This window comes from Tenrec ecaudatus, chromosome 8 (assembly GCF_050624435.1).
Source record: "Tenrec ecaudatus isolate mTenEca1 chromosome 8, mTenEca1.hap1, whole genome shotgun sequence".
NCBI classification, from domain to species: domain Eukaryota; kingdom Metazoa; phylum Chordata; class Mammalia; order Afrosoricida; family Tenrecidae; genus Tenrec; species Tenrec ecaudatus.
This window is the reverse complement of record NC_134537.1, coordinates 117,785,150-117,808,225: the sequence shown is the minus strand read 5'-3', so window position 1 is coordinate 117,808,225 and position 23,076 is coordinate 117,785,150. Positions and strand designations below refer to the sequence as shown.

General features: G+C 43.7%; 1 protein-coding gene across 1 annotated transcript in view; it reads right to left on the bottom strand.

The window, feature by feature from the left end:
• SLC7A2 (solute carrier family 7 member 2) overlaps nucleotides 1–22,795 on the bottom strand; it is a 58,693-nt gene extending 35,898 nt beyond the window's left edge. The window contains exon 1 of the mRNA XM_075556770.1: nucleotides 22,640–22,795. The gene's annotated coding sequence lies outside the window, so the exon portion shown is untranslated. The remainder of the gene's footprint in view (nucleotides 1–22,639) is intronic.
• Between the last annotated feature and the right edge of the window lie 281 nt (nucleotides 22,796–23,076).

Below are 23,076 nucleotides of genomic sequence, written 5' to 3'. Positions count from 1 at the left end.
AGCCTCCCTTAGGACAACTTGCTGCTTCCACAGTTCATGGTCCTGATTGTGACCTTTTTACCGGACATCTTTCTATGGGTACAAATCAAACTTTGTGGAGAATAGAAAGAACATACAAGAAATAGCAATAATTACAACTATGATTTTTTGGGGCTACTTTCTAGTTTCATATTCCACAGCTTGTTTTTATTTTTTAAGATTTCTAAAAGCTTGCTTTTTCTTCAAATAGAGAAAATTCTTAACCAAACGATGGCTTCTAAGAGTTAGAAGCTCAAAAGCCTAGGATATTTCAGCTACGCAGTAAATTTAAGTGTCTCTAGTAGACGGAAAGGATCATTCTGACAGTACAAGCAGAGACACGAAATAAGGAATTTAAGTGGGAAAAATGATTCCATGTCAGATTACAGCTTTATTGAGAAGCAGGGATGAACTCAATCTCTGAGTCATCCTTGACTCTTGCCCCAATCAATAATTTTTGGTAATCTTTCTACTTCCCAAAGTTAAAGGACCATCACTATAAATTGTAAGCAAACAGAAGAAACAAATCACATATGTTCCCAATGAGAAACTCTATCTGTATTTTTACCCCTGCTAGGAATCAGCTGGCGGCGGGGGGAGGGGGGAGCGGGGCGGTGGAATCAGGTTTGAGGGTAGAAGTAACAAGGAAGAAATTATTCTCAATTTGTATGCATTAATACAACAGCCAATAAATACATGACATGAAATGAGAGAATTTTATACAGAAACTGAAAAATACATGCTAATCATGGGAAGTTTCATCTGGCTTCTCCTAGTTACCGATAACCCAAACATTTAAAAAAAATTATCACACCTTCAGGTGACTGTTCTGGTGGGCTAGATGTTGGGCTGCAAGCCTCAAGGTCGGTGGTTCAAACTTACCAGCTGCTTCCAGGCAGATTGATGAGGCTGTCGGCTGCTGCAGAGAGTGACTGACTGAGAAACTGTGATTGCTACAAGATGGAATCAATGGCAATGGGACTGGTTTGAGGATAGGTTATTTGAACAGCATGAGTCACATGATTTCATTCACTTCTAAACAGAAATTAGACTTTGTATCAACCATGGAGCCTTGCGGGTGCAGTGGGTAACTGCTCCTTACTAACTAAATTGTTGGTCAAACTTACTAGCTGCTCTGTGGTAGAAAGATGTTGCAGTCTGCTCCTGTAATTATCTACAGCCTGAGAAGCCCAGTGGGGAAGCTCTGCTCGGTCCTATATGGTTGCTCGCTATACGTTGGAATCGACTTGCCGGTAACAACAGGTTTCGTTTGCTTTGTGGTTCCATTACGTGTAACTGTTCTGGCAGTGAACAAAGTCTGTGAGGGCCCAGGTGTCACCTGGTCCTTTTCCTCCCCTTGGCTGAGAGGTTGCTGCAGCTGCTATAAGTCCTTCTGTAGTCAGGAAGGTCACAGGCTCGATATTCCATCGTCTCAGTTTTAAAGCAGAAGAACTTTTTTTGCGTGGGGTACATTAAATGTAGATTCCTGCCAGTGGTATCATTTGAGAAAATACAAGCAAGATGGGTTGCATATCTTGAATGTAATCAATGCCACTGAATCGTATATATAGAAATTATTAATTTGCTTTGTTTTGTTAAATATATTTTCATCATAAAAATTTTTAAAAACCATTAAAACTTTCCAAATACAATTTCCCTAAGCATGACCACTGGACAGCAAGTATATTCCTGAGGGAGTTGCCTGACAGAAAATTCGTATGTAAACAGGGAAACGAGAGTATTAAGAAACTTGCCTTCACATGTGGGTTTGATTTCTTCCTTCTACAGCGAGCTGTGTGCCAGCCACGCATCATTCTGGGCAAGGAGACAAGCAAGCAACCGGACTTCCTTCAGGGTTCTCTTCAGCTAAGGATATCCCAGCGCCTCATGCTAACGAGGCTTGCTGCCACCAAGTGGAAAGCGGTCACAGCTCAACATCCTTCATTCTATGAAAATGCCCTCCCCGGGGCCCCCACTTTCACCCCTGAGCTGGGTGCTGCCATTACGGTCTTCACAGCAGTCCCAGAGCAGAGTCCAGCGGTGTTCCATGGATGGTCAGGAGAGATTAGTGTGGATGGGAGAACAAAACTCCCTCAGTGCAATTCCTGAACCAAGATGTTTACACAAACTCACAGGACAGCAACAGCGTGCCTAGAATTAAATATCAGAACTGTCAAAATCCTGCCAAGTTAATCCAATGTACGTTCTTCCAGTGCTACATTCCACCCCCGTGCCATCAATCACAAAGAACACAGGCCATTTACAAGCTCGCTCTCTCTCTCTCTCTGTGTGTGTGTGTGTGTGTGTGTGTGTGTGTGTGTGTGTGTGTGTGTGTGGCAGTTGGGAGGTGGGGAGTTGACACAGTTAAACGTATATCAAACATTTCCTACGTTCTACTAAGATTTCCCTTTCTTTAGATGAAATCTAAACATTTCTCTGAACTCTTATTAAGGGGCAAATACAGTTACTTTGCATGTACTGGCTTAGTCATAATGGCAGCAAACCAATGGGAGAAATATCTTCATGGTACTGTGTGTGTTTTCTTACCATCGAATAAACAGTCTAAAATAGGTTTGTTGTTGGGTTCTGTTGGGTTGATGTCAACTCAGAGTAATCCTGTGTAGCAGAATACAACTTCCCCAGAGGGTTGTATAGGTCTTTTCTCCAACAGGGTAGCTGATGAGCTCAAACCTCTGACCTTTCAGGTAGCAGCTGTGCACTTAACAATTGCAACACAATGATTGCTTATAGATTATTTTAGTAACAGAAATGTTGAGCTAAATTTCTAAATAATGTTAAAACAGACCATAGAATTGAATAGTTTTCAAGGTACTGTTACGTATCTCTGCTCATTACTTATGAGGTGATCAATGAAGAGATGGGTATAATAGTGAGGAATGGTGAAGGAAGCAGATGTCTACTTACCAGAAAGAACAGCATCAGGCATCTTAAAAGTCTTGTCCTAGAACTAGCAGCCATCTAAAGCAGCCCACATCTAGTTCATGCAGAAAAAACACAACCCAAGTGTGATCACAGGATTTTTACTGAAATCCACGATCAGAGGTGTGTGTGTGTGTGTGTGTGTGTGTATTATAACTTAAATTCTGAGCACTAGGTTTGTAGAAGCTTAGGGTTTGACAGTGGGAGCCCTCAATCTATTTTGGGTCATGGAATTAAAAATTTTTTTTTTAAATAAATCATTTTATTGGGGCTCATACAACTCTACTGAAATGGTTATGCAGCAGTTCTGTGACCATTTTGAGTTTGTAATCAATACTAGTTTATAAATTTCCTTGGTTAAAAACGTCAGAAATTTTCATAAAAATTTGCATGAAACGATCAACATTTCTCTTCATGGGAACTTCAGCCCAATCCCATCACCCTGTCCATAACCGTCACCCTCTCTACTGTACAGGGCTCATCCATGGTCCTCACTTTACAGGTTCTCCGGTTATCCCCCTGCTACAATTCAGCCACTTCATGGCCAGCCAAGACACCTCCTTACCCCAGTCTTCAAAGTCCAAACAGTGGCCCCAATCTGTATTTCCAGTCCGATCCTCTTTAGGAGCAAATGAGTCAACACAAGTACCGTCCTTAGGACATGGGCCGGCACAAAGCAGGCCCTCAATAAACGTTAGCTACCATTACAACTATGCTTCCCCCACCCCACCTTTCTTCCCACATTCCCTCTACCAGTTCCCTACAGTCCACCTTATTGTAGTCAAACAAAAGTTTGTGTTCTTTTGCCAACTAGACCCACACTTTCCAGAACCTGTTGCTCATGCTATTTATGTCGTAACTCATCTCTACTTGTAGATTATCTTTTTTTACTGATGTGCTAATGTTCTCAAATACTTTCTTCTCCATGAAACTCTTTTGATTTCCTCAACCGGACACGATCCTTCCCTCGAGAGCCCATGATACACTGTTAGCACCTCTCCTGACGGCACTTAGCACCCTTGCCCTGGACTGGAGTGCCCTATGTATTTGGCTTATCACCCCCGACCTCAGTACATACGTACTGGATAAAATATCTGATGTGCAAAAACTGTCCTGTGTATCTTCCTATAACTCCTTCAGAACTTACTACAGTGTCCTTTGAATTGAAAAATACATTAAAGTATTTAAAAACTATTTTGGGAACTGAAAGTGAAAAGTAGTAAAATTTGTTTACCTATTAATTCTATTTCTCCTTGAATTTTTTAAGCCCTTGCATATTACAACCAAAATTATATAATGATACTGAATCCTCTAACAAGGTTCGCAGAAGAGGTATCAAGGCACGCTTTTTATACCAGTCTGGAAGGCTCTATGGAGGAGACTAAGGAGACTATTTTAAGCACTTGGAGTCAGCTGAACAAGATGAGTGTGAACACCTGTGGCAGGAACTTGCCCCCCCCCCCAACCCACTCATGCAGAAGACTCAGAAGCTAGCATCTATTTCCTATAAGTCATCTTGACGTGGATGAGGGACAAGATGGGCGTGGTTGTGGTGGTCTGGTCCCAGAAAGACTGACAGCCTTGAGAACCCTATGAAGCAGATCTACTCTGTCCTATGGACTTTGTAGGTCAGACTGACCCATATACTTCCTCATTTTTCTTAGTCTGCAAGCTCCTGGTTGGACAGCCAAAAGGCTACAGAGAGGAAGACCCTCAGTAAGATGGAACGCCATAGCGGCTGTAAGAATGGACTCAAACACATCAGTGATCAGGAAGGTGAGGCAGGGCCACACGGGGTTGTGTTCTGCTGTACAGTTTACTAGGAGTCGGCGCCAACTCTAGGACACCTAACAACAATTCCCACGCGGAAGGCAAGAAATTCTACCGCTGAACCCCTAAAGCCTCCAGTGATGCTTCATAACAGGCTATAAAATGTGTCCGTTTTTTAGAAGCAATGTTCTAATTTGCAGCCACTGAAATTTCTGATTAGTTTGCCCCATCTGAAGAGACAAGCCTCAAGTTTACATTTCTCCTACTTTCCCATGATGAACACTGGGTAGAGGAAATACTGCTTTGATGAGCAGTGTTAACTCTCACATCCCCCAAAGTAAAGCACCAGCAGCAGTTCTCTGCCAATGGAGAGCTCTGAGGTGCACATTCTAAATTGGGATGTAATACGATCCGAAGCAGGCCTCCAGGAAAGACACTTGTCGCCACAGCTTGGGGAGAAGCCGCCAAGGTCCGTTAATAATTACATCACCTAGCTCAATATAGCATGCTGGGAGAGAAACTCAAACTTGATGAAGTTGCAGGATAGCGTTAGATGTGGTAATGGGGGTGGAGGTGGGGAAAGGAGTGGAGGGAAAGAAAAATTTTGAGACTCTCATCTAGGGATAAAAGTCATCATCCATTTCTAATCAAAGACATTATATCTCAGACTGCAGGAGATGAAAATAAAAGAACTGATTGAGGACCAGCCCTGGCTCTCATCCTGGGGGGGGGGGGTTCTTGGCATGCATTCGTTTATTTAATTTTCACAACGACCTCAGGAGAAATAGCATCTCTTCAGATGATGAAACTCAGGCCCAAAGCGATTAAGCAATGTGTTCAAAGCCACAAAGTGAGATTGGAACCTAAGTTCAGTGTAGCGCCAAAGTCCATGCCCTTGCCTCCATGTTCCCTCACCTGGAAGCAGCGGAAAATGCAGGATTCCAGGTTTCCAAGCTCTCGGACCACCCACAGACCATCCAGGCAATGGACGCAAACCGGAAGGTCCTCATGACATTATCAAACCATACTTGGGAGACAGTGGAGTCTGAAAGTGGCATCTCCAGTTGGTTTTAACCTTTCAAATTCACAAAGTACTACCACCTTAGAAGTGAAATGTAATTGATACTGAAGTAACGGCAGTGAAGAAAATCACTTTTTGAGCACTAAGAAAAAGAATTAGCACTAAGAAAAATAAGCATCATGGTTGAGGGCTGTATTACAGATTGTAACTATTAAAGCTTTTTTCTTTTTCTTTTTACAGCTACCAAAGCTTCTAATGTTTGTTTTTTTAAATCATTTTTATTAGGGGCTCATACAACTCTTTTCACAATCCGTACATACATCATTTGTGTCCGGCACATTCGTACATATTTTTGCCATCATCATTCTCAAAACATCCACCTGAGGCCCTGGCATCAGCTCCTCATTTTCTATGCTGAAAATTTACTGTTTTTTTACTGAAATGTAGATTTTTGCTAAAATATTGTCTGCATTTTATCGAGTTCCTCCCTTGTCCATCTCCGGGGCTCTTGTATGTCCAATAGTCTCAATCCTCTCCGTATTCCTGATTCAACAATCATGTTTCGGAATAAAGAAAGCCTTCTGTACTCTCACTTTGTATTTCATTTCAAATGATCTCCGGTATGATCAGAGACTTTTCTATTGCCAGAAGTATTTTTCTGTGTCCTCATGCCTGGAAATAGTATGATTTAGTTAAAGTCAGTATTATTTTCTGAATTCGCACAAGGAATGTGTTTCCAGGGATAAAGAGGGGGAGTTGGGTACACAGCACTAAAATATTAGATACATTATTTGAAACTTTCCTATAAAATTCCATCCTTACTCAATAGTGCAAAGCCTATTACTCCAATTCCTTGGAGTCTTTTTTCCAAATCCTCTTGGGTGTTGGTGGTGGGGCAGGGGCCTGAGCAATAGCGTAAACCCTCAGAACAGGCTAGTCCAGTTTACCCTAGTCAACATCATCATTCTCATGGTGACTACAAGAAAATACGTGCACCAAAGCCACCAAGGCAGGTCCTCATTGCTAGTGACTTCAGAAACATGTCAAGGGGCATTCAACCATTTGTACCCACTACTTAGATCAAATAAGTTTAAAGGTTTAAGTGTAAAGGTTCACCTGATGCAATGCAGCTACCTAGTGAAGAACTGGCAACTATAATTTGCCTTTTGCGGGAGTGGAGTATTTAAATCAACATGGAAACCACTACTCCATCAACAGTTCTACCGACATGTCTGCCCACTAGACACAAAACTATGCCTTTAGACTCCAGAAAGGAAACACTCCTATCATTTCCCCACCTCACCTAAACAATGAAACACAAAACAGGAGCTAGTTTGAGCTCACAGTACAGGTAGTTTTCATATTTCAATACACTCTGAGTCTCTGGTGCTTTTCTCTTCCTTGCTGGCATGCGTCCAGAAGGGAGAGAAGGGCTGTGGGTCAAGAAGTCAGTAAAATGCGCCTGTCTAGGAGACCTGCACTAGTCATTTAGACAAGACAACCTTTGGGAGCCAAATGGACAGACAGACAGTGAAGCTAACCTACAAACAGATGGATATGGGAACAAAGAAGCAGGGAAAGGCCTTCTCAACAGGAAAGGCCAAGTTTTCCTTCCACTCAAAGAAGCTTTAAAGGGAGAGAGGAAATTTGAAAACTTAAAAAAACGAAGTTATTCTAGAACCAGACAGCTGCAAGGGGTTAATTCCCATCAACAGCTGTGGTATATTTCTCAATAGCAATGCGTATTTTTAACCCAGAAGAATATAATTGGAGTAGCTTTTTTTTACCAGTCTGTTCTAGAATTGTAGAGATGTAGAATAAAAAAACAAAACATGGGTGTTCTGAGCGCCAGCCCCATTCCACATGGACTCTTCCACGATGTCAGGACTGCTGCTGCGTTGTTTATAAACCCACCAGCCACTCTGGGGGAAAGATGAGACTGCTCTGTAAGCAGATTTTGTTGTTAGGTACAAGGGAGTCAGTTCTGACTCAGTGACCCCAATGCAACACTGGTACAAACCACTGGCCATCTGCATCCACGGAATGCTGGAGCTCATCAGTGCAGCCCACGCGTCAACCTGTCCTGCTAACCCGTTCTTTCTCTTTTTTGCCACCCTTCCACTTTACCAATATGATGACCTTTTTCAGGGACTGGTCTCTCCTGCCAACATGTCCAAAATATGATTCTAAGGAGCATTCTGGCTGTACTTCTAAGACAGATTTATTTTCTTCCCGTAGTACACGGTACTTTTGACATTCTTTGCTGGCACCATCATTCAAATGCCTTGACTGATTCTTCTTTGGCCTTCCTTAGTCAGTGTCCAAATTTCACATGCATATGAAGCGGCCAAAAAGATTATGGCTTGAGTCAGGGCGCACCTTAGCCCTCAAAGTGACAACCTTGCTCTTTGACTTTTTTAAAGAGGTCTTGTACAGCAGATTTACTTAATGCAGTGTGTCATTTGATCTCTTGGCTGCTGATTCCATATACAAGTGAGATGAAATCCGTAGCAATTTCAATCTCTTATTGAAAATACTTAAATCTTTTATTGCAAACATTTACAGCCTTAGACATGCTCGGGAACTACAGTTCTCCTCTGTCCGATGGGGTCACTGAGTCCGAATCAAGTTGCTGGCAGTCAGTATTTTGAAGTTTGAGATCAACCCGATGCTAGGTCATAGTAGATAAGTAGGTGCTAGCACCCCCTGGCGGAGGTGATCCCTACACTGTATCTTGGCTGATGGGCTTTAGTACAACCAACGTGTACATTGCTAGGAGGATACGGAGCCGTTGTTGTTGTTGCCCCTTGAAGAGGGGTGGCACACCAAACAAGCTTAGGGAGCTCGGATCCAGTTGCGGGAGCTGTAGAGGCACTATGAGCGAGGCAGCCGACTACCAACAGCAAGGTCGGCAACAAAAGAAGAGGCTGTTGCCCTCCAGAGATGCAGTCTCGGGAACCCTGGAGAGACAGGTCGCTATGAGGTGGAATGGACTCCGAGGCAACGGTATTAGATGTACAGAGGCTTCAAAATGCGGGTGGAAAGATTCTGTTATCCTTTAACTCAAAATTACTATGAATCGTAAGCCTCTTTGTCCACAAAGCCCAATTTGCCTTGAGAATAAAGAGAAAAGTAATTGGGCAATGTTTTAAATTTTATTTTTGCGTGAACAAAGTTCCCGAGTTAAATTATTCTACTATTTTTATTTTTATGTTTAGAGCAAATTTACAACTATATAGAACCATTCTTTAAGAGGGGTTGATAAAGGGTAGTTCTTTTTATTCTGAGACCACTCAGGGTTTGACTCTTTAGTAATACGTGGTCTATTGATTATCACTAGGGCTTCAGGAAAAACAAAACCAAAAAAAACAAACACCCCGTCTTTTGTCATTCTGCCACAGACACAGAGACACCAGTCAAGTCTGGTCTCCAGTCTCGGTGTCAAGTCTCAAAGAGCATGTGCTGTTATATTTGTGTTTGCACTGAAATACACAGCACATGGTGGCTGGGCACTCCGTAAGTACTGAATGACCTCATGGCTAAAAGAAAAATAACACTGTAAGGATTATAACTTATCTTTGGCTCAGTGAAGATTCTAATATAAGATCATATTTTTAAATAATAGTAGCCCATGATGGAAAGACAGTTTAAGAGGTGATTTATGGAATAAACATAAGCTTTTAAGTTGTAAAAACTAGAATTGTTTGTTCTTTTTCACCCCCAAATGGGAAGGTTGTTGTTTAGTGCCTTATAACAATTATTGTTAGGTGATATCGAGTCGGTTCCGACGCATAGTAATCCTGTACTCACAGAACACACTGCCCATTCTTGCACCCTACTCACAAGTGTTCCTCTGTTTGAGTCCTTGTTGCAGCCGCTGTACTCACCCATCTGGTTGCAGGTCTTCTTCTTTTTCACCGCCCTCCTACTTTACCAAGCATGATGTGTTTCTCCATGGACTGAATTCGCCCGACATGTCCAGTGTCCATGAGATGAAGTCTCTCCGTCTTTGCATCTAAGAAACATGTTGCTGTACTTCTTCCAAGCCAGATCGGTTTGTTCTTTCGGCAGTGTGTAGTACTTTCATTATTGCACGACAGCACAAATGTCCAGCTTTCACAGGGATCCGAAGCAATGTAAACCACCAAGGGCATTTTCACCCCTCAGTCCTCAAAGCAGCCTTCCTGTCTCTCAGTCTTCTGAAGAGGTCTCTGCAGCAGATTCCCCCAGTGAAATACATTGTTTAATCTCTTGACTGCTGCTTCCATGAGCACTGATTGTGGATCCTTTACCAACTTCAACCTTTTCTTCACTTACCATGATGTAACCTATTGGTCTAGCTGTGAGGATTTGGGGGTTTTCTTTACATTCAGTCATAATCTATCCTGAAGGCTACAATCCTTGATCATCAGCAGCAGGCGCTTCAAGTCCTCCTCACTTTCAGCACGCAAAGTTGTGTCATCTGCTTATCACAGGTTCTTCAATAAGCTTCCCTCCAATTCTGGTGCCACAATCTGCTTAATGTAATCCAGCTTTTTGATCATTTGTTCCACATACAGGTTGAGTAAGTCTACAGATTGTGAGAGGATACAACCCTGACACACACCTTTCCTGATTTTAACACAAGAGTTACAGACATTTCTTATATACCTATCTCTTCAGATACCCATCAAATTGACATATGAACAAAACTGAATATTTTCTCTACAAAACTTATTTTATTTTAAAACAACATATTTGGCTTATGAATGAAACTAAGTGGTACTATATATTTATATAAGATTTATAATTAGCATTATACAACATTGGCGATACTGGGTTGGACGTATTGTGTTGTTGGCCCAGTCAATATGACAATCTCTGCTGCATTGTTTTTACAATTTGATGTCTATTTCCTAGGAACTTTTTAATTGTATTTATATTTTTTACTGAATGCTTTCATGAATGAAACCAATTTACTGTGGTTAATACTCAATTTACATTTGCATCAAATTGAGGCTGATCCATATATACGCTAACATACAGAGAATTTTGTCATTAGAAGGCTTAGAAGAGAATGAATTTAGATATCTATTTTTCCCGTTAAATGGATAAGAGTCAGCATAAATGGTAGCAGGTAAATGTAAGTTGTTTCTGTGATTTCACTAAAGAAATCAAAATGTGTCAAAATGACACATCCCATACACCTTGTACTAAACCACGCAATGTGCCCTTACTCTGTTTGCACGACTGCCACTGTATACACGTCCGAGTTCCGCATGAGTACAATGAGGCGTTCTGGAATTCCCAGTCTTCTCAAGCCTATCCATAGTTATGATCAACACAGCATAATGCCTTTGCATAGACAACAAAATACAAGTCAACATCTTTCTGGTATTCTCTGCTTTGAGCCAAAATCTAGCTGACATCAGCAGACGTCCTTTTCTCAATCTGGCCCGACCCTCTGGCAGCACCCTGTCAGTGTACCGCTGCAACTGCTGCTGAGGGGATCTTCAGCAAAATGTGCATGTGGTTATCAACGATATTGTCCTCTGAGGATGCTGGCTGGGTCACCTTTCTTTGGAATGAGTACAAATAGGGATCTCCTCCAGTAAGTCGGTCAAGTAGGTGTTCCAAAGTTCCGAGCATAGACGAATGAGTGCTCCCAGTGCGGCATCAGCTTGCTGAAATATTTCAGTGAGGATTTCATCAATTCCTGGAGCATGTTTTTGGTCAATGCTTTCAGTGCAGGTTAAACTTCTTCGTCCAGTACCCTTGGTTTCTGCTCATATGCTACCTCCAAATGTGGTTGAAGGTCGACTAGCTCTTTTTGGTGTGGTGACTCTTTGGAGTCTTTCCATCTGCTTTCGTTGCTTAGTATTTTGCCCATAATCTTTCAGTATTGCAACTTGAGGCTGTGTTTTTTCTTCAGTTTTTCTGTTTCAGGTATGCTGTACTGATCATGTTCTTCCCTTTTTGCTTTCTAAATCTGTATGTTTCATTATACTTTGTCTTCTCAAGCTGCCCTTTCAAATTTTCTATTCAGCTCTCCCACTTCATTATTTCACTCATTTGCTTTTGCTAGTCTATGTTTAAGAACAAGTTTCAGAGTCTCTTCGAACAACCATTTTGATCTTTTCTGTAACACGCTTCCCTGGGAAGTCAATTATCAGATAGTAATTGCACTAACTACGTTTCAAGTGGTTTTTAAATGATGTGATTTTTCAAGATGTTAAGGCTTAGAATCTTTATAAAAGCGAGTTCACTACTATTTTCAGTAGTTCAGTGAGACAAACAGCACCAATTTATCATTTGGAAGGTGGTCCGGACATGCAGGATTCTTAGTAGCATCACAGCAAGAATATCAAACCTACTGTTTAAAAATTTACACGTATAATTTTTAAAGTGACAACAGTAGGTTCCTTTGAACATTTCTCTGTAGCAAAAAAAAAAATCAAAATAGTGTAAATATGCTCTTCATAAGTCAGGAAGCGCATGTGATCCATTTTGGTGCAGATAAAATGCACCATCGACAGAAATTGTATGCTCAGTCTGCTCTTTTCTGATCTGGTTCACCGACTACGTGCAAACCATCTGTTACCTATGATAATCAGAAAAAGTAAAAATTCAAACCGCTTTTAAAAATTGGTCGCACAATATCCCCAAGAACAGAACTCACTGGGTCGAAAGTGCCATTTGACTCACATGCTCACAACTTTAAGTGGCTTAGCATCCACCTTGAGCCTTGTTATTTTTAGGGTACAACTGGAACACTCACTGCCACCATTGAAATTGTCCTCATTGTAAACTGTCCCTTGTACTACTAATTTCCAAGAACTATTAAAACACTCATGCCTAAGAAGCTCTAAAAGGTACAAGCTTGTAACCCATTTATAACCCATGGGACATACATGCAAGAGGGCTTTGTTGAAACTGTCCGCATTGTACCGATGTCCCCATGCCAACTTCCAAGAAGTATTAGAACACTAATTTGTAAGATGTTTTAAAACAGGGGTCCTCAAACTTTTTAAACAAGGGGCCAGTTGACTGTCCCTCAGACCCGTTGGAGGGCCGGACTATAGTTAAAAAAAAAAAAAACTATGAACAAATTCACACTGCACATCCCTTATTTTGAAGTAAAAAAACAAACGGGGCAAAAATACCCGGTGGGCTGGATAAATGTCCTCGGCGGGCCACAGTTTGAGGATGCCTGTTTTAAAATGTAAAATAAATAAATAAATTAAAAATGTTATAAAAATATAACCCTTTTATACCCAGGGGGGACACAAGAGGGCTTCAAAAAGTTCAAGGAAAAATTCCATTATCTTTTAACTCCATTCTTCCATAACTTTCTGAAGTCTTCGTGCAAGGCATCGATTAACATTTTCAGCCTTTTCGGTGTCTTGGGAAACTTCTATCCCAAGTGTGTGTGGCTCCAGGCAGGGACCTATATGACTGGGAATCTGAAGGAACAGGTCTCACCGTACCAGTCCTCTAGCTTGGGACCTGTGTGGCCCATACATAGTGAAAAGCCAAATTATTCCCCCCTCCCCCCATCTCCTTGACTCTGGCAGGCCCTCTATTACGGGAAACACAGAATCAACACAAAATCCAAAGCAGAAAAGAATTCAGTCATCAGAGTGCTGTTAAAATTGCATTTTAACCCCCATTTATAAAATTTCTATCACATCAGGAGTACATTACAGTGATTGTGATTCGGTTTTACAAAAGGAGGACCAGCTGATACACACTTTTTTTCAAAGTCAAAATGCTTGGTCTCTAGCCTTCACACTGCCCCTAGCTAAGTGACCTTTTATAAGATACACCTCTCAAGACCCCAGCTGCTTAACCTTTAAGAAGACAACTGTGGGATGTCCTGCCAGGCACTTACTTCCCTTCCAGATCTGGCATAAGCATGGTGCAGGGATTCAGTCAAGTGTCCCTCCATGGGCAGCAGAAAATTCCCACAAGGCTTTAGACAAATGTGGAAATTTAAACTGTCCTCTACTCCCCACCTCACAGTGGTGTTACCAAATGGCCTTGCAGGCTATCAAGGTTAGTCGTCCAGCAGTCCCCACTCGCTGTGTTGTCCACTCGGGCTGACAGGAAACCTGGACAGAGCAGAATGACCTCCACAGGGCTTCCCAGCAGGTGGCCTTTCCCCAAGGCTCTTCCAGGTGGGTTTGAACTGTTAACTCTTCGGTTAGCAGCCTTAACTATTTAGCTAGTACCCAGGGACTCCCCTTAGTTTTCTATCAGTCATCTAATGAAAACAACTATTCTCTCCTAAAGGTAAAAGTACTAAGTATCAAGACTTGAGTTTAGAATAGGGCTCAGCCCGGACCATTTTCACAATTCGAGTTACTGCATTTCTTGGACTCCCAGCACTTGTCATCGGAACGTTGACCAAGAGAGGACCCAACTCTAACCTGTAGATGCTGACGGCTCTCCTCCCAGAAGAGGCTCTCCTGTTGGGAAAAGCGATTATGGAACAATTGGCTGAAGGTTTCTTGTGATCTTCCTATTCTTGGCAAGGTTAGGTTCATAAAATTTTCATAAATAAATAAATTTTCATGAATTTCCGAATTTAACAACTTAGCTGTCAGAGAGAAAAAAATTAAAACAGTTGTATGTTCTTCATAGGACTGCACTATTATAGCGATCGACTACTCAAGATCTTCATCTAAAATCCAATCTCCTGACATAAGTGGGGTCTGCATTGGACTGCTAACCTAAAAGTTGGCAGATCAGACCCACTCAGTGGTACCACTGTAACACATGCCTGGTGATCTGGATTTCTTGATTACTGTCCAAAAAATACCCCATAAGAAGCAATTCTACTTGACAACACATCAGGTCAACATTCATCATAACTGATTTAGTTAACAGCTGACAATGCATTTTAACTTTCCTCTTTGGCCTATTAGATTTCATACAACTTAGAGCCACAATTAATGCTCCTGGAACCAACAGTCAGGAGATCAAATGACATACTGCATGAGGCAAATCTGCTGCACAAGACCTCTTTGGAATGTTAAGGAGCAAAGATGTCACTCTGAAAACTAAGTAAAGTGTGCCTGAACCAAGTCATGTTATTTTCAATGGTTCCATATGCATGTGAAAAAGACAGCAGAAAAATTGATGCCCTAGGATTATGGTGTTGGCAAAGAATATTGAAAGTAGTATGGACTACCAGAATTTAAAAAAACAACTCTCCTGGAGAAAGTGCAGCCAGAATGCTTAGAAGCTAACCTGGTGAAACCTCATCTCACATGCTTTGGGCACGAGGGCCCAGAACCTCATCTCACATGCTTTGGGCACGAGGGCCCAGTCCCTGGAAAAGGACATCTTATTGGTAGAGGTTTGCCAAAGAGGAAGACCCCCAGGGAGATGAAATGACTCGATGGCTGCAACAACGGACTCAAAGATAATGGTGAAGATGCCCCCGGGGGCCAGGTGGTGTTTCATTCCGTTGTACACGGGGGTTGCGATGGGATGGAACTCACTTGAGAGCACCCGACATCAATATACACCTGCCGGAACAGTTAGAATTTCCAATGAACAACCAGGCATAACTTATGGGCAATTTTGTCAAATCACGAGAAAGTATTATATCCTGCCTCTGAAAGACAAACTTTGGTAAATAACTGTTCTACCTGAATGTAATTGTGATGAACCAAATGTTGTAGAGGGAAAATGGGGATGTTTTCAACAGCGGCAGCAGTAACATGATGATAGTACCTAAAATTTATTGAGAAGTTAGTCTGTATCAGGCACTCAATGAAGAATATTGAAATTTATCATGGACTGCCAAAAGGACAAATAAATCTGTCTCTGGGAGAAGTACAGCCAAGAGCTTTTTAAAGATGGACAGACTTCATCTCATGTGCTTTGGTCATATCAGGAGATGCCAGTCCCTAACGAAGGAAGACATCGTGTTTGGTAAAAGCAGGACAGTGAAAAAGAGGAAGGCCCTCAACAAGGTGGAATGACACAGTGGCTTCAACAATGGGCTCAAAAAAACCCCAAAAGCACCAACCCGCCAGCAATGGACTCCAACCTAAGAGCAAATGATAGTGCAGGAATGGGCAGCCTCTCCCTCTATTGCACACAGGGGCACTATCAGCCGCGACCAACTTGATGGCACCTGACAAGAGGCCTACAATGCATCACAAAACAGGTTAGGACAAACTCTCCTCATAATTCTAGGTCTTTCTATCACAGCAAGCAGTCAGCTTTATCTTACCTGATAGGTGCAGGTCGTCTCCTTTAGTGAACAGTTGGCAACCGGAGGACAAGGACCAAGTTCGTTATTCTTTGCTTCTGCCGAGCCTCTAGCACAGTACCACTGCTGTGCACGCACACACTTATCTAAAGTCCATTAACTCACCCGATCAGAGACCCCAAAAAGGCTATCTTGTAGGATATTCTCAGAATCAAAATGCAGTCAGTCATTTCCTACCCCAAGGAAATCCTAATCTATGAAAACAGTAACCATTTGGATGCAGGCGTGATTGCTAAATAATGTAAATTTGCATCTCAGTAATGGCGAATTTTGCATGTTAGTTTCATGAAAATAAGTTCAGTATTTCTGCCAAATACACACCTCCTTTAACAACCAAGCAGCAGAAAGGAAGGGTGAGAGGTAACCCAAAGGACCCATGTTTTGGGTAAACTGCAGATGAAGAAAAGATGGATTCCCACCCAGATATACTTAGTTCTAGAAATTTTAGTGTGATTTTAAAAATAAAAATGTATACTTAGGGTATGAACAAATAACCCTGAGCCTGTAAAGACAGCCTGCTCTGGAATGAATTGGGCCCCCCAATATGAGTAAGTGTGATATATCCTAACACCTTTATGCCTGTTGTTATAACCCCACTTATGATTTTGTTGTTATGTTCATAAACCAATATTCATATAGGTTATGCCTGGGGTTAATCTCTTACAAGAGCAAAAAAGAGCAGAACAGAGGGGCAGAGATGGGGGAAAACACTTACCAACACCCAGGGAGATTCCCAAGGACCCAAGATGCAGACGGCAAAGGAACTAAAGTGGAAAGCCTGCTCTAAGAGCAGTGCTTTTAATTGGGACGTTGAGTCTTCTAAACGGGGAGAAAACGGATTTGTGAAATACCCATTTGTGATACTTCTGTTGTAGTAGCACTACTTAAGATAGGCCCAATTTTTCGCCTATAGATTCCTATCTATAACACCTGTTAATCCTACTAATGATCACCACCATTTTAAGAGTTAGCTTCTCAGAGCCAAGACAAGAACCTAACCAACCGACACTAGTCTTCTACATAGATTCTAGGTACCCGTGCCTTTCACTTTCCCCAGAAAGCCCTCAAATGAATTATAAATGGGCTCTTGAAAAGTCTATTTCTTACTTGGCTTGTTAAAGAGACGAGCATTTTGAAGCAGAACACATTCACTTAAAATCTGGCCCCCAAAGAGGGAGGGGGCAAACAAAATTATTTAGTGCGAGCATGTTCATTAGTGTCCTTCAGCTTCCCTGGTGACATCAATCTCTATGCACAGTGATCACTAGGTCCCGCTCAAAGGAAGTGGGTTTTGAGGGTGCAAACAGCATTGTAATAAATGCAATTGTACCAAGGCTTGGGGAGCCTTAATGAGGCCAGAGTAGGTTAAGGGAAAAAAAGAAAATTTTCCCTACCACTGTGGGAAAGTTTGCAAGAATCAACAAGGGACATAAAATTCTGTTGTGTATTGTTCACCAAATATTCCAAAAATGAATACAGCATAAGCTTAAAAAAAAAAGAAACCCACCCAATAGAAAGGTCATGGAGCAGTCTTATATCACGTCTGCCATTGCTGAATCCCAGATTAGGCTCAACTCTGAAGAGAAATGATAGCAAGCAGCACTAGGAGAGGGTGTGACATGCAGTTTTCTTTCTTTCTTTGACTTTATTATTTTCCGGGGGTGGGGTGGGGAGGGACACAAGGAAAAGACATACAATTAAATACAATGAATATATGACATTTGTAAAACAAAGTTATCACACTTGATGGTTTGATCTTGGATATACAAAGTTCTGTGTCAAGAAGCCCTTAAGATTTTCAACAAGTGATCATGTGCATCTAGAAAAACAAGGAATCGTGTTCATTCTGAGGAGATCCAAAATAAAAGTCTAAATAAGAACAGAGAAGATGGGAACTGCATATTCAAATCCAAACTTCGCCACAAAATCTGCATTGCCTCGCATCTTTTCTGCAGTCCTGTTGAGACTTACCATCCACGTCCATCGAGTTGACTGATTCATTGATTGACCCCATGGGACAGGGTAGAAGTACCCCTGTGGGTTCCCCCTCTCGTTTGGAGAGGGGAGTAAAAATCCCCATCTTTCTCTGCAGAGCCACCCAGCAGGTAAATATAATGGCAGCAGAGGGTCTTCTCCAAAATACTTCAACCTTAGCCCCTACATGAAGCCTGTTGCGTCTGAATCCGGTTCAACGTGTGGGAAGAGCCGTGTTAGAGTACTCGGCTGCTCCTGGGAAAGTTGGTGCTTAGAGCCCTCCAGCCAGTCTTCAGGAGAGAGAGGTGGCTGTGGGTTCCCAGAAAGATTTACAGCCCTCGAAACACTCTAGGGTATCTCTCAGCCTATAGGGTTGCTATGATTCAAATTTAAAATAAAACTAAGGTACAGACTAAGCAACAGTACACTGCTCATTTCTGCAGCCACACACAGGCAGAGCATGAGTATGTGCCAAACACTGCTCAGCACTAGACTAAAAAGCGATCCAGAGAGAAAACAAAGAGAATAAGTCATTCTTTTCTTCCAAAACTATAGCTATATAATTTTAAATACCCACATTAAAGACTCAGAATTAGGAAAGTGGTAGTATCTAAGTAAAACTTTACAGATTGAGGGAGTTTTCGTTTGTTTGTGCTATAGCACCAGCAAATAACAATGAAAACAAGAAAAAAAAGATTATCTAAATATTCAGGAAACAGAAGTATTGGCTTTTGTGGTGAATGTTTGATTTCCAGTAAGTTTACAAGAAGTCAGTCTTTATAACTGTGTGTTCAGTGCATCGTTGAGAAATAATAGATTGCCACCAAAGTGTGTTTTTAAGAGTCTCTTCTGAGGGTTGTTCAATGAAGGGAGCCCGAATAAAACCAGCAGACGGCTTTGAACAATTTTTTAATAGAAATATATTTTTAAGGGGAGGGGTGAAAACATGAGAGCAGTAAGCAAAGGTAAAGCAGAAACTGAGTGACACAGAGAGGCAGGCCAACAGGGGAAGACCAAGGAACACAAGCCATGCCCCAGACCAGAGCCCCAGGTCTGATGGCAACAGGAGCAACAGTGAGAGGAGCAGAGAGATCGAGAACAAGCGGTGAGCTGAGTTGGAGGGTAGGGACACTCCCTCTGAAAACACGAGCAGGTTTGTACCAAAATGCAAGGAATGTGAACTTTAAAATTCTTCAGGCACAAATGTCCAAGTGACACAAGATGTAAAACCCGGCTATTCTCGGACCTTTCAAAGGACGGAAGGTACCATGTCTCTCCTCCCAGTGTTCATTCTTTAGAACCCTGATTTCCCGTCAGTGATAGTGATTAGGCTCCCGATTCAAAGGGCTAGGGTGGATGTACTAACTGAAGGCAGCAGTTTACGCTGGTCTCCAGGACCACGTGACAGATTAACATACCTTAAGGTAAATGACATTCCTGAATCAAAGCTCTGGGTGGAAACCCAGGGAGAGAGAGGCCAGGGAGAATTTTCAAAATAAATAGTGCGATCTCCCAGCTAGTCCAGGGTAGCTGGTTAGCAACTTCTTACTCCAGGGAAAAGAAAAGAACTCATATATTTTTATACTGATTGATCATTGAGAGCTCTGCCCTTTTTAAAGGGTTTATCTTACTGTGAAGGACTACACTGCTAAGGGAAAGGTGAGCGGTTCCTCCCGAGAGTCTGCATATGGGGTTTATGATTTCAAATCAACTCGATGGCACCTAACAACCACATAATCAGGGGCAGATGTGAAGCAACCCTAAGTATAAAATCCAAAAACATAAAAATTAACTGAAAACGCATGGCCACTGCTGACCCAGAGGCCCTTAAGGACAGACCAGAACTGTCCCATATCGTTTCCAAGCAGTGATATCATGAGGGTGGAACACTGCAGACTGCACGGTGACACTGTTGGGAATGGGCATCAAGACCAAAAAAGCGGTGTATGTTTGTGCAACACTTCATGAGAAATGTATTCATATTTTTTAATAACAAAACAATTTTAAGTCTAGTTTACAAGCATCAATATACTTATAAGGCTTAAACTCCATGCGAATGTACTTTTTATACCTCCAAACCTGCTCCTAGGGATCCTGCAGTGGGTTTTGATTTGGCTGCTCACTGCAAGGTCAGAAGTTTGACCCCAATGGCCACTCCTTGGGAGAAAGATGAGGCTTTCTTCTCCCATAAAGATTTATAGTCTTGGAAGCCAACATGGGGAAGTTCTACTGTTAGAATCAACTCAATGGCAGTTGAGTTTGGTTTGATTTTTTGGAATGCACTCCGGGCAAAGGGGTGATTAGCCCATAACAGTGGTGTTTCAAATCACATGGTTTTGTCTGCACCCACTGCTGCTTTCAGACGGTTTCCTGACAGCATTCTGATGTTTTAGCTACAATACTGTGAATTGTAAATCAAGAAGCTTTTGACCATAAAGTAGTTAATTTAAAAGGAAAGGAGGAAAATCATAAATATTTCTGCTCAGTTACTAATAATGTAATCCAAATAGAAAGATTTTACACAACAATTATTTGCATCCATATAATCTAAGGACTATTAGATTTAAACCATTTTACAGCTGTTTATCACATTCTATTATTTTAATGAATAAAAAACATCACTAAGGAGGATTCTGTATGGTCTGGAACAGAAAAAAGTGCATAGGGGGAAGGGAAAGGTTGGCAACACCTAGTGATTTCACTGTTTCCAAGGCTACAATCTTTCCAGGAGAAAACCCCCTTTGAGGGTTGAACGACCCTTTCACAGGGGTCGCCCAAGTCATAACAGTAGCAAAATGACAGTGATGAAGTAACACCGAAGATAATTTTCATGGATGGGGGGGGGTCACCACAACATAAGGAACTGTATTAAAGAGTCCCGGCATTAGGAAAGTGGAGAACCACTGATTTAGAGAAAGGATCCAAAATTTGTAATTCCCTTAAGAAATCATTATTATTAATGCTGAAGGGAGAACGAAGCAACCGACCAAACAAACAAACAAACAAAAACCTGGCTGTGCAGGAATGCAAAGGTATCAAAAACTCGCCAGACCACATACATTCTTAAAACTTAAGTTGTTCTTCCGGCCCCCGCCAGGATTGAAATAGTCTATTTGAATAAGATGTGACGATAAACTCCAAACTCAGTACCATCAAGCTGATGCTGACTCATAGCGAGCCTATCGGACAGGGTAGAGTGAGGTCCGCGCCTGTAAAGCTTTAAGGGAGTAGAAAGCCGTGTCCTTCTCCAACGCCAGCTAGTGGAGTGGAACTCCCGACACTGCAGACCGCGGGCGATCCGTCACCACTACTCCACCAGGCTCAAGATCTCGCTCTTGAAAAGGAAGACTGCCTCTGTGCAAATGTCTAGCGGATCGATCGTCGCCCGTTTACATTAATAGCCTTACGAATGTCTTCAGACAGATTTGCATAAATCTTTGTGCATTCCAGAGGCTGACATTTTTACTCCTGAAGTCTAGGTAGTTTTCCCTGTGGAGGTCGTGTGACTGAGAAAGAGTCTTGGTGCTTTTTCGGTGTGCTAACTTTTGGGCTAGACGTTGGAACCCACCAGCTGTTCTGCGGAACAAAAAGGGGCGGCGGTCCGTGCCCCAGTGATTTCCAATCTCAGAAATCCTAAGACCACGCTTACCTGCCTGCTAGGGCTCCTCTGAGCCAGAAGCGAGCGCGGCTTGCATCCAAGCGCTTCCTTTGAAAGAACTTTGAAGGGCACCCTCTGATCACCACACTCCGTCCACTCCGCGGAGTACGAGGGCTTGGGAATTAACGTTAGTTGGGAAGTTTTCTGGAAGGACGTTTACTGGGGGCGATGGGCTGGCTACGCGCGATTCCCTGTGCGTCAAGGACCGCGTCCCGAGTTCAAAACCCGGAGACTGCGCGAACGAAACTCGGAGAGGACGTGGCCTTGGAGCGGATTCAAAGGACGTCCACTCGCTTCTGGAGGAGTGGGGTGGGGGTGGGGGTGGGGGCGGGGGCGGCCAGGCTGTGAAGCGCCATTTTACGCTGGACTCCCAGCCACGCGGTCAGCCTGCAGACGCACTGCTCCCGCGGGGCGGACACGGACACGGCCCGATCCCGGGAGATCCCGAGTCTCGGAAACCCCACACGGACGGGATCGCCAGGAATCGGAACCACTTGGCGGCGGGGCGTTTTAGGATTTGGGTTCCAACCCCCATCGGACTGCGCGGGGAAAGGGCGTCCAGCGCTCCAAGCCGTGTAATATATTTGCACCAAGAATCCCTGTGGAGTGAAGAGCGACTTCGGGAGCCCTCGGCGGGCAGGTCCAGGGGTGGAGGATGAGGCACTGCGTGTCCCCGAAAGGGACCCCTCGGAGAGGGTGTGACAGGGACACCCCAGACCCCCAAAAGTTGCGGGGCCAGGCTGGTGGCTCCGCGCGCGCGCGCGCGCCCCATGCATGTTCAGGGGCTGGAGCGGGCGAGGGTCCGCCCGACCGTACCGAGGACGAGGGTCCCGGATGTGGACCCGGCCTACCGACCCGGGCAGTCCAGTCGCGGGGCCCGGGGCGAGGCCTCCAGGCAGCTGCTCGCAGCCGGACGCCGTCTGGCAGCGCCCCCACCCCGTCCTCCCCGGCCCCTCGTGGGCAGCCGTGCGTGGCGGGAAAGTTGGCAACTTACAGGAGCAGCGCCAGGGGCGAGCGGAGGCGCCGTGCTGGGCGAAGGGCTGCGGGCAGGGCGAGCTCGGGGCTCCGGGGACGGGAGTCGCTGCTGCCGCCTGGCTGGTCCACCAGAAGAGGACTGAGCCCAGCCTCTGCGCTGCAAAAGGCGGGCTGGGCACGTGGGCGCCTCTCCGGGTAGCCGTGCCGGGGGCGGAGCGTGGGTGGGCCGGCACACCGCCCCCTCCCTCCCCTCCCCACCCCCCCACCCCCCCACCCTTCTCTTGTACGGTCTGCCGGGCAGCGCGAGCCTCGGCCCAGCCCGCTGGCCAATCCCGCGGAAGGCGCCCGGACGGCGGCGCTCGCTCGCAGTGTGAAGGGCGCCTGCGGGACCTGGGAGCACGCGGGGCCGGGCCCCCCGGGATGCTTTCTCCTTGCGGGCACGGGCACGGGATCCAG